Source organism: Macaca nemestrina, chromosome 4 (assembly GCF_043159975.1).
Source record: "Macaca nemestrina isolate mMacNem1 chromosome 4, mMacNem.hap1, whole genome shotgun sequence".
NCBI lineage: Eukaryota > Metazoa > Chordata > Mammalia > Primates > Cercopithecidae > Macaca > Macaca nemestrina.
The window spans coordinates 88,049,747-88,062,827 of record NC_092128.1 but is presented as its reverse complement, the minus strand read 5'-3'; the positions used below and the strand labels follow the sequence as shown (position 1 = coordinate 88,062,827).

Genomic DNA, 13,081 nt, shown 5'->3' with positions numbered 1-13,081 from the left:
CCCCGCCCCGCCCAGATCCAGCGTAGCCCCGCCCCGTCCTGCTTGCCCCCGCCCATCTGGATTCCATTCCATCTTCCTTGAGGGCCCCACCCTCATCCCGGCACGTGATGACGTAGGACGTAACGACGCCCCCCCGCCGGTAGCCATCTTCGTGCATAGGCAGACTCATTGTAGCTAGACTATACAAAGTATATCAAGATATGCCAAATATAGAGCTTAACTTCGCCTGTTTGAGAGACGGTGGTTCAGCTGACTTGTGGCTAAGAATTACAATTAACTGGTAGACAACCAATGGGACTATATATTTTCCTAGTTGGGGAGGCTTCAGAAGGCCAGATTTCAGTTGAGACTTGAAGGCTAGGGGTTTTCTTGACCTTTTTTGGGGTGGGGGGAAATCTTTACAATAGACAGGAAAATAGATAATAAGGGGACTATTATGTGTTGTGTCATGGAGGACAATGTGGAAAAATATTGGGAGTAGTTAACAGTATTGAATGCTGTTGAGAAATTCAAATTAGAGGAGAACTGAAAATGTCATTCTTGTCTTCTCAGTGTGTAGTCATTGATAATTTTCGTGAATGCTGTGTTGGTGGGGTAATGGGCCTGCAAATAACATTGAAGTGGGTACAGGATTGCTGGAGATGATGAAATGGCATCCTCAAGCAGACAATTCTTCCAAGTTTAACTGTGGATGAGAGACACATCAGATGGTATGTAGGGGGAGTGAAGGGTTAAATGAGGGTTTTCTAGTTTTGTTTTGGTTTAGTTCTTTAATGGGTGATACTGAGCAGCTTAGAGGGGTGGAGATAAACTATGTAGGGAACCTGAGGGAACAGTTAAGGAGTGATAGATATTAAGATAGCGAAAGCAGGAGGGAATGAGTGCCAAAGCATAAATGGGAGATTAGGACTAATAGTTTAGATACTAACAGAAACAGCACTTCCAGTACTTTGCTGTTCAGAGTACTCCACAGCTTCTTATGAGAGTTATAAGAAATGCAGACTCTTTGGGTGTCCATATTAAATCAGACCCCGAAGTTCACAAGAACTCCCAGGTGATTCAAATGTACATAAAGTTGGAGGAGCAGTTCTCTACCATAGCTGGAGGAAAGAAGGATGGTGGGTGAAATGTAGTAGGCTACTAAATTTTGGATCAGAAAGATGAAGGAGATGAAACAAAGGGTATTCTAGCATGAGCTACAAAAGAACAACTGTGTTTTGTGGTTGATGATCTTTGTTTAATTTTAGAAGAGCATAAAGTAAAAGTGATCTGGGAAGTGACAACAGGGAAGTAGGTGGACATCCACTCTATATCCTGGATGTGTGATAAGAGAAAATAATTAGGCAGTATTTGGGAGAGCTTATAGGGAAGTGATAGCCTCAGTAAGCCAGCTTTCAGTTTAAGGAAAAAGATGGAGCAAATTCCCAAAGAAGACAGTGTACACTGGGAAAGTTTGATGTTTATGAATTAGCAATTGCAGAGGCAAAATCAACCATCTCTATTTTCCCTTCTCTTTCATTTCTTCATTTCTCTATGCTTACTCAAAACGTGTAAATGTAAAAGAGTAATTTCTTCCTAGCTAGGAACTTGAAGGGTGAAAATTTTGTATCAAAACATAATATATTGAATCTGTAGCTTATAACTCCTCTTCATAAAAGAGATGTACTAAATGCAATGAACCAATCTTAATTTAGAGATTTTAAAATATCCTACCCTTTTTAAAGTTGTTGGCTATTAGGTACAGTCATTTTCCACCTTATTTTGACTTTCATACCCTTATTTTTTATGTTTAACTTTAGGGTTATTTTCATTATCCAGAAGTCATATGCTGTATTATGTTACACAGTCTTAGTTAAGTAACAGATATTTGCATAATTAAGATTAAAATTGAATATCAATAAAATTCCCAGTATTCATTTTGATAGTAACTGAACTTACCTTAACAGTTTTGCTAGTATGTGAATAAAACTTGTATAGTGTAATGCCATTTAAAAAAATGAGCTGCCATTATCTAGAAATTTCCTGTACTGGCACTGTGGAACATGGTTCTCAAAATATGGTTTGTGGCCATCTGCTAAGATTTAAAAATTTTTTTGTGAGCAGTTTTTTTTTTTTTTTGTAGTTACATGATTTTTTTTCTCATAACAATTAATTTGGCTATAAGAGTCAGTGAACATTTGATTACCTTATCCAAAGAACATCCTTTTAATCAATTGGGTTGATCTTACTTTCTGAGGTTTCAGATGCAGCTGTATGTGTATGGGTTTCTTTCTCCTGAGAAATAGTATGAGAAAAATGTTTTAGGAATGCTATTATAAATATCAGCTGTTCTTGAATAAAGGAAAATAATCAAAATGAATGCTCAACCTATTCTATCACAGTTCATTTCACTAAGCAAGATTTTGGCCCCATATAATATACCAGACACTGTGGGTTATGGTAGCGATATCAGACATGTTCTTTCCTCTTAGAGCTTCCATTCTAACGAGAGAGACAATAATTAATCAGATAGTTACACAAATGAATGTATAAATACAACTGGAACAAGTACTGTGAAATGAATACTCTGAGATTGTATAATAGGTGGATTTGACTTGGTAAGGGGAGGTTACTATGAGGGAGCTTGAACTGAGTTTTGAGGCATGGGTAGGCATTTTATAGGTGAGCTGGGGAGGAAGGGGTATTTCATGCAGACTGAAAATGTATCACTTTTTAATCTCCTCTTCAATGCTGCAGCTCCTTACTTCAGGCCCTCAGAATTATCTATTTCACTCATACTCTGCTTTTACAGTTTACAGCATACATTATAGCTATATGAAGTATTTTACAGAGGGTAGTCTATACTTCCTAAACTATGTACTGAGGCACCCCAGGAGCACCACAACAAACTTAGAGGGGCACTATCATGGAATATTTTAAATTTTCAAGGCCAACACAGTGACATCAGTTGGACACCATGCAAACCACTTTCTTGAGGTAGTTCAGAACTTCTACACATTAAATTGTACTTTATTCCTTTTGACAACATCATCATATCTTTGTGAGGCTGTGTTCTTGTAAATTGCTGTAATAAAACACAAGGACTATGGGAAAATTACTGTAGAACAGGAATGAGGGTAGTGGATTCCAAGTTTATTCCAAGATTTGAGAAGTTATAAAGTGCTCAACAGACGTGCACATCCCATTAAGAATGAAAAATGTTAATGTATATTACTTTTTAAATAGCTACTAAGTTGTTAGGATAGACAAACATAAGTTTGGATTTAACTGTTTAATAAATGGAACTGTTAGGTGTTTCTTTTAGCTTGCAACACCATGAAAAAATTACTGAGACACTACGAATGCTGTGAACTGAGAAAGTTTGGGACCTTTGGCATAACTAAATCCTGCATTTAACAGGTGAGAAACTTCAGGCCCAGAGAGATCAAGTGCCGTGCTAATCATAGCCTAGAATCTGGGTCTTGTGACTTCTACTCCAGTCTAAAATGTATAACTTATCTCACTTTGAACTGTTCTGATTCATTTATTAAAAATAATCAGTTTACACATTGCTTGCTTTTACTCTTAACACCGAAGAACAGACATAGACATCTAAATGCTTAATGTCTTCTTCAGTTGCTTGGATACAACAGTGTCATAGAAGCCACAGAGAAGTAATTAATAGATAATGCTAATCTTAATTCTGACAAAGAAACTACAATATAGGAATAATTTGTTATTAGTCAGAATTTTTTTAATTCACTTATGGATAATGCTTTGTTGTAAAAAACATTTAGGTTTTTAACACGTGAAAGTACATTATTAAAATGTTAACATGCAGTAAGTTTGGATTTCGATTTTTTTTCTTTCCGGCCCTTTAATTCTCACTAATTTAAAATTTGATTATGGGGAAAGTTATAAAAAAAGCTTTGTGTTTCACATGCTAAGATTCATGTCTAATTTATTAAACATTTTATTAAAATACATATATATAAATATCATTTTTACTAAAATCCATTTAACTTTGGAGATAAATATATTTGGAATCTATATAACAATACATACTTTCTGCATTTTAAATCACGATATAGAAGAAACTGAAATTAAGATAAAATACATTTATTTAACAGAAAATTATTAACTTGATAAGAATAGCTTAAGGAAAAGTAACTTATTGTAAAACGCTGACCTAAAATATATAATTTAGATTTGCTAAACTTCAAAAGGCTATCATTCTTATTCATATTAAGAAACAAAATGTATTCTTTACTGAAAATGTTTAACAAATTTAATTAATACGTGGACAGTGGTTCTCAACATTTGTTGTGTATTGTAGTCACTTGAGAACTGTAAAAATTACTGATCCTTGGCTCCACCACAAAAATTTTTATTTAATTTATCTAGGTTGTGTCCTGGAATCGGGATTTTACGGGTGATAGAGGTATTGTGGCTATGTAACAGAAGATCCTTATTCTCAGGAAATACATGCTGCAGCATTCATATATATATATACATACACATACACACACACACATATACACAATTGTGAAAGGTATACAAACATTTGTGGTATTCTTTCAACTTTGCCATGTGTTGAAAAATTGCACAATAGAAAGAAAATATGTGCAAAAATAAATAGCCATGTACTTCCAAGTTAAAAAATTGAGAGAAAAAATATCTGAAGCCTGATAAGTGTTTCCATGGGAGGTCAGGACGGAGACATATTAGGCACCTAACTTTTACGTAAGATGAAGCTTTAGACCTTGCTCTAAATCTTGATATTACAGGAAACAGATGGAAGATAAATTTAAAAAGATTCAAAGTTTCTGCACTTCTCCAGTTTAAAAACAAAGTTAGAATCCCAAATCTCCATTGTACAGCCTCTGTGGACTGAAGAATATGTGTAGTTAGTTGTGCATTTCAAGAATTTAGCTGATTTATACTAACCACGAATTATTCATTTTGCTGTATTCACCAGTTATTTTACTAAGATGGTAATAGTTTCTAATGCCTTACTAATACCTTTTTGCTTGTTCTTATGCATCCACTTTCCTGTATATAATCGCTGACTTTTCTAAGACTTTCTAATGTATCAGTAGACAGGACTTATGTCTATAAGACTTACATGCTAAAATAATAGATTTTTTAAAAAAAACTTTTGGAACAAATGTTAACTTGTACTGCAAGTTAAATCTTTTCACATTAATACTATGCAAAACAGCTGCTATAAGTAATATTCTTAGGACTCTCCTCACTCAGATCCTATACCAAGCATCAGAAATACCTGCCATTACCTGATTGGTAAGTTGATGAAGGAGATCTGGTTACATAATTATTCAAGGGGATATAGCTGAGGGTGGAGTGTCCTGTAAAACAGAATGGTCTCCACCCTTCCCTCCTAAAGCAAGCTGTAGGAATTTTCCTTGTAAAACTTTAAACTTTAGTTGAGTGGTCTTCCTGCCTGAATGTAGATGGAGCTCCCATCTGCCTTCACAGAAGCAAGGGCTTCTGATGAAAATGAGTAGGAAGGATTCAATTTATTCCCAGATCTTGGACAAATCTCTTACATTCTTTTAATCCTGGCTTTTGGTTGAATTCATTCTGGTAATCTGAGTCTTTAAATAAAGAATTACATAAAGCAAATATGTTTCAGAGAAAAGCATGTGAATCGAATAATTATTTTGGGATACATTGGTATTTAAAGAAATACCAAGTAGATTATAATGTAAACAATCCCTATCTAAACTCTTCAGAAACTAGGGTTTTCAAATATTCATTACATATTTGTGTTGCATTTTTCCATATTATTATTTAAACACATTTTGTGAGTGGTCATATTTATGCCAGCTTTTTGTATAATTCTTTGAAGCAAATCTCCTCTATTAAAAGAAAGTCGACATACATCTGTATTAGTAAAAACACCAATCTGTATCCTGCTAGAGTGCTTTGATTGTATATGTAAAGCAAATGAATGATATAAAATGCAAACTTTGATTTTTTTTAGTTACTCTTAAACAGTTCAGACAAATGTTAATTTCAGTAAGAACTGCATTAACAAGATGATGAGAAAAATGGAGGTCAGAATAGGGTAATTCAATCCCCCAGACCACTTTGTTTTAATTAATATTTGCCTATTTTAGGATACAAAAAGGTTGACATTCTGATAGAATTTTCTCAAATCTTTATAAACATGCCCTACATGAAATATTAATAAAAGAAATAGCCTCACATACAACAGTTTATGCTTAAAAAGTTTGTTCATACTGAAGGTATTAGCCAATTATGAAGTAGGTCGTGGTTTTAGGCACACACTCAGTCCTTCTAAAAGAAATGTCATTATCAGTCGAGCTAAAGGTGATTTTTTTCAATAATAATAAATAGTACTTAATAGCTGTAGCTTAATAGCCCTTTTCTTACCTTTTAGTATCTGCTCAACAAGATGAGGAAAATACATCAGTACACAAAGTGAAATACACTTCTCAAAACTGAGCACTTTATGTCATTACATCTTTAGGGTCGGGTCTCTAAGTGGCAATTTAAGTTTTATTTGGAAATTATACTGCTCAATAGATGACTAGAATAACAATGGTTAATTTGGTAATAAACAATAGCATTGAGCCAGTAATTTCTGAGTTCTATATTACTATATGTTATGCTCAGAAAAAATAGATGGTAAATATTTGTCACCATGAAATTAACACTTAATTTTTCATATTTTTTCTGCACATCCTTTTAATTAATAGTCAAAAAATAAGAAAACAAAAACAGAAAAGGAGTGTCAAATGTTGTTATTTTCCAATTAGCTCTTACTAGAGTCATGTACACCTCATTATTTTACCTAAAGAATAATGAAAAGCAATATCTTTGACATTGAAATATATGTCCAACATAAGTCTGTTTAAAAAGCAAGTGTTTAAAAAAGAATGTACACACACACACAAACATATATATATATTAATATATATAATTATGTATATATAAAGTCATAAAGGTGCCTTCAGCTTCTGTAGTTTACAACTTATGGTCTTTGGTAATTTCTTTTTGTTTGTTTTTGTTTTGTTTTGTTTTTTGAGATGTAATCTCAGTCTATCACTCAGGCTGGAGTGCAGTGGCACAATCTCGGCTCACTGCAACCTCCGCCTCCCGGGTTCAAGTGATTCTTCAGCCTCAGTCTTCCGAGTAGCTGGGACTACAGGCACACGCCACCACACCCAGCTAATTTTTGTAATTTTAGTAGAGACGGAGTTTCACCGTATTGGTCAGGCTGATCCCGAACTCCTGACCTCAGGTGATCCACCTGCCTCAGCCCCACAAAGTGCAGGGACTACAGGCGTGAACCACCATGCCCAGCCTGGTCATTTCTTATAGGATACTAAATATATGGGATTACTGAGATAGGGATGTATTTTTTAAGTTCTACTCTCTAGCCCACTTACCAAATAATACTGCTGACTTTAATGTGAAAGATCCTTCAACAAAAAAGAATATGCTATCACAATTTTTAATTATTTTTGTTTCTAATTTGAATGAATTTAGAAGTTAAACTGAACTTATTATTTTAGTTTCCTATGTAAAAAGCAAAGGAAAAAGCCTTATTGTGCGATCTGTCTCTCTAATATACCCCTCAACATTTTTATGTGTGTATATTATATATAGAGGTGTTTGTGTGTGTACACACAGAGATAGAGTGCATAATGACTTTCAGGAGTGAAAACAGTCTTTTACAAAAGATGGGTTCCAATGACAAATAAAAATGTTCAGAAAAAATCTCAGGATCAATTGTTTTCTCTAGCAAGCACCCCACACTTCTCTCGAGGTTAATCACAGCCTTCACTGCTTTCTATGCTGAACACAATAGTTGTCTTTGATTTAAAAATATGTCAACTCTTACAAAGTTAATGTTCTGTATCTGATTAATATGTGGAGATAAATAATCTGTGAAACTGATGTAATCTAACCTACACAAGACTCAGAAACTTCTTTATTTGATCCTTAAAAACCACATACATTGTTTATTTTATATATATATATATATATATATATATATATATTTTTTTTTTTTTTTTTTTTTTTTTTGAGGCGGAGTCTCACTTTGTTGCCCAGGCTGGAGTGCAATGGCGCCATCTCGGCTCACTGCAAGCTCCGCCTCCCAGGTTCACGCCATTCTCCTGCCTCAGCCTCCAAGTAGCTGGGACTACGGGTGCGCACCACCACGCCTGGCTAATTTTTTGTATTTTTAGTAGAGACGGGGTTTCACCATGTTAGCCAGGATGGTCTCGATCTCCTGACCTCGTGATCCGCCCGCCTCAGCCTCCCAAAGTGCTGGGATTACAGGCGTGAGCCACCGCGCCTGGCCTATTATATTTTTTTTTATATGCTCTTAGCACAAAACTACTAGATCCTCTTGATCTAACAACTTTTGGACAATAATTATTTCCTTGTTTAAAGAGCACAATCAAATCTCTTCTAACTATAATAATGATATCTACCTTTTATTTATATGAATTTAATCACCTCTTTAATTTTAACACAGTATTGTTGCTTAAGTCTAATCAGAAGTGTTAGGTAGTAATTTATATTTTTCTCTTATGGTATATGTTAGGAATTTTTGTACTTAGGTCAATGTATGTGCATTTTAAAATATGTTCCCCAAATTACTTTAAAGTGCATTTGAAATGAAAGTGATGATTTAATTGAATATTAATGAGATATTACTGAGGCATTATATTTTTTCATTTTGTCCAAATATTTTATTTGCACAGTTCCTGTTTTTAATTTTAATATTAAAGTACAAATCTGGGAATATTTGCTTCAGAGAGCTTTCATTCTACTTTTCTTTTATGTGTAATTAGAATTCAAGAGGATTTAACATCCGAAATCTTCCCTTTTTTAATGTTTTTCTGTATATAGTCAACAGAAAACAAAATAAAGATAAGGTGCAAATATTGCCGTATTGGTAGGTTTTACCCCAAAGAAGAAAAAAACACTAATGCAGTCTCTAATAATGTCCTTTCCCCCATTTTAATAAGAAGGTTTGTGTTGTTCTGACATTAAATGGATTAAGCAGCAAGCCTGCTGAGAAAAATACTCGAAGGTATTAAACCCTAGCAGTGTTGGTTTAACTGTAATTACTGTAAAATAAGATTAAGTCTGAGTTTGGAAGAAGAACTAGGTTTGACATAAGACTAAAAGGTAACGATGTTCACAGATGCCTGAATTAATGCTTCAGTGAAAAATATAATTAGCACAAGATTTGAAAATATGTCTCCTTTGGCAAATGTCTTCAGAGAGTAATCAGTGCTGTAGACTGATGTAGTGGAAAGAGCACTGGGCAAGTGGCCAAAATCTTTGAATTCAAGTTTGTTGCTCTAGCACTCACAAGTTCTGTGACCTTGGATAAGAAATTTGTAAAACCTTTGAATCTCAGTATGGTGGATATGGCCAACTGGCAACCATTTGCACTTTTTCATACTGTGTATTTCTATACTACAGCAGCTGGAAAGCTAAAAACTGCATTCTCCCAGATTCCTGTGCCATTAAACTTCTAAATGTAAATAAGTTTCATCCAATTAGATGCACTTGTTGAAATTCGGAGGCAAAAGTCAAGTGGAGGTCATCTTCCTGCTGCGTCCATTGTTTTCTGCTAATAAGTGAGATGTGAAAACATGATTTTTCTGTGATGGGTTCCAGCATCCGAGTTCTAGGGTCTGAGAGGCTGTAGGGGTGTGAGCAGTAGTGGCTCCCTGATCTCTTAATTATAGCTACAGTGGTATGATTTTGAAGTCAATAAATTTTGTAGTGACTTCTGGAGTCCCCACTTTTCTGATTGAAGCAAAGGTCATTTTTCTCTAATAAGTCAGTTCTACAGTGTTCTGGAAACATTTCTGAATTCCCAGCCTAGAGCCTCTCTCTCTAGTCTTTTCAAAGATTTAGTAAGCATGTTATTCCCTGTTTTAAATCCCTGTTTACTTAAAATACCTGAAAGTTACTCTGTTTCCTGTACTAAAACCTAACTGACACACGTTCGAATTTCATTCATACCTTACGAAGTCTTTGAGAGGATTAAACCATATTAAGCATATTTAATATTGCTTCCTCTTTTGAAAGATAGGTATTCATGATATGAAAAGCCACCATCAAAATTGTCTCATGGCATTCTCTTGTCATTAATTTTGCTCAGCTAATACAGTCTAAACACAGTTTGTGAAGTATTAGTTCTCCTGGGCAAATAATGCAGAAGAAACAATTGCATATTCAGTTGGTATCTAGATTTTATAAATCTCCAGTTCCAAGAATGTCTGTGAGTTTTATGATACCTTTCCTATAAATGAATAGTTTTCACTTCAATTTACATTTTACTAGTATTTTTACTTTTTTTGCAGTGGTCATAATTAGAAGCACTATGGCTAATTCTGTAAGTGGAAGTGGAGTGACACAATGCCATGTCTGGCAAGATTTGAGCAGATTTGGAAAAATGTTGCTCTGTCCTTTGATCTTATACTTTCTAAAGGAATAAAATAATTCTCCTCCCCCTTTTCAATGAATTTCTTTTTAGAAATATGTGTTGTTGTATCTATGGAGTCAAGAGACTTTTTCACCTTTAAACTAGCCCACATATTCAGCCCCTATTAAGGCACCAGTGTGCTTCATTATCAGTTATTTCCTGACTTGATTCGTTGCCCTCCTGTTTCAGCCTGGCTTTTGGATCTTGTCTCCATTTCTGTCTATGGCTTCTTCTTTGGCTTTTTGATTTGTAATCAGTCTTTTATTCTGCTTCTCCTAAAAGGGCTCATTCCACTGATATTTTTTTCCTTGAGACTTTCTTAGGGGTGTGTGTGTGTGTGTGTGTGTGTCTGTGTGTCTGTGTGTCTGTGTCTCCTAAGAAAGTTCCCTAAAATATTTATGTGTATATATACTTTAGTTTTCATCCCTTAGGACTTAAATTCACTTGAACCTTGACTACGAAAACACCCTTCAGTTTTTCCTCAACAGGTGAACTCAGAAAACAGGAGAATTACACTAAGTACTCATTACTTTGCTAGATAATTTTATATATTGGACAGAATAAACTACATCAAAGTTTCCAGTGCTCTGTGCATGAAAGCTTATTCATTTACTTCCACATGTATAAAATTACATCATATGATGGAATAAAGTTTTCATCTGTCATTTGTTTTTATTTATTTTTGAGACAGGGTCTTGCTCTGTCACCTGGGTTAGAGTGCAGTGGCACAGCTACAGCTCACTGTGGTCCATGAGCTCTGTCACTGAGAAAACTTGGAAGTGACCAAATAAATAATATAAAATAATATGAAAGTAATTTTTAAGATGTTTAACCTCAACAGTACAATATTGAAGTATATAAATTCAAGTTAACTATATAAATTTAGTTCAGTTCAATGTACATTGGTTAAGCACTTAAGATTTCACCAGCCTATTCTTCAATTACATGAGAAACATGGCTTATTGATTAAATGTCATAAACAATACAAGATATAAGTTATTGTGAAGAACATATGGCACAAACAAGTACTTCACAAGATGGATCTTATAGAATGGGTACAATTTAAGTAAGTGATGAGTAGGTTTTATAATTAAACATGATAAAGTGAGAAGTATGAGTCTGAGGAAATGAAGAAAATTAGTCTGATTGAAGTGGAAGGTATGTGTTAGGGAATGGGGAAAATACAACTAGATAAGCAAAGTTAGGTTAGTTGATGGGGTATCTTAGGATTGATACTTAAAATTGATTTGATGAACAAGGAGAAATTATGGGTTCTTGAGAAGGAAACTTATGTGTATTTAGAAAAGCATTTTCAGAACAGTTTGTGGGTAGTATTTAAGATGGGATGGGGAAATTGGAGGTAAATCTAAAAATCAGGAACTATTTCATTAAGGTTAGAATTAATAAAGAAATGATAGGTGGAGAATGCGCAACATACTGAGACTCTATCTCTATGAAAAATAAACAAATAGCTGGGTTTGGTGGCGCATTCCTGTAGTCCCAGCTACTTGGGAAACTGAGGTGGAAGGATCACTTTATTTTGTGTTTTCTGCTGACCATATACAGAAAAACATTTAAAAATGATTTGGTTTTCTGTTCTTGTGATAGTTTGCTGAGAATGATGGTTTCCATGGTCTCACTCATAGGTGGGAATTGAACAATGAGAACACTTGGACACAGGAAGGGGAACATCACACACCGGGGCCTGTTGTGGGGTTGGGTGAGAGGGGAGGGATAGCATTAGGAGATATACCTAATGTAAATGACAAGTTAATGGGTGCAGCACACCAACATGGCACATGTATACATATGTAACAAACCTGCATGTTGTGCACATGTACCTTAGAACATAAAGTATAATCTAAAAAAAAAGGATTTGGGATGTCACATCCTCTTGAATTTTAATTACACATAAAACAAAAGTAGAATGAAAGTTCTATGAAGAAAACATTCTTAGATATGTACATTAATATTAAAAATATGAACTATGCAAATAAAATATATTTTTTCTTTTTTTCCCTTCTTTTCCCAGTGTTGTGAACTACATGTCATGGGATAACCAAAATTAAACCTGAAATCTCAGAAGAAACAAATTGTTTGAAGAAATTGGATGTGATTTTTTACAATTTTTCATTCAACTAAAACTTTGTGAACTGTTTTGTGGTTTTGGTTTTCTCTAAATTTTAATCTTTGGCATTTACTTCCAAAGTATCCCCCACTAAACTTCATAACATTTATTGTATCTCTTCGTCATTAAACTTTGATGAATTTACAGAGTGTCTTTTAATATTATGTTCTTGAGAAAGCTAAGTTCCCAAAAAATTCCACCACCTCAGGAACAGAATTTTCTAAAATTGTTGTACCTACCTAACTTACCTATTTTTGTCTAGAGTCAACTTGTCCTCAAAACAAAATTAATATTGTATTCCCCTTTGGACAAGGACACATTAAACATTTAGCGCAGCATGCACATTTTTCAGGGATGTAGAATCATAAACAGTTATTTATATACACTTCTTATGACATAGAGTGACTTTTACAATGTGCTGTGCTATTTAAAGGTATATGTTCACCACTACATATTGTACCTGTGAAAAC

At 34.4% G+C, this 13,081-nt stretch overlaps 1 long non-coding RNA gene across 1 annotated transcript; it reads left to right on the top strand.

The window, feature by feature from the left end:
- Positions 1 to 121: 121 nt before the first annotated feature.
- Positions 122 to 12,755, top strand: LOC105475638 (uncharacterized). Its single transcript, XR_983524.3, has 4 exons — positions 122 to 280; positions 553 to 710; positions 3,292 to 3,399; positions 12,516 to 12,755. It is a non-coding gene; the product is annotated as an uncharacterized lncRNA (long non-coding RNA).
- Positions 12,756 to 13,081: the final 326 nt, after the last annotated feature.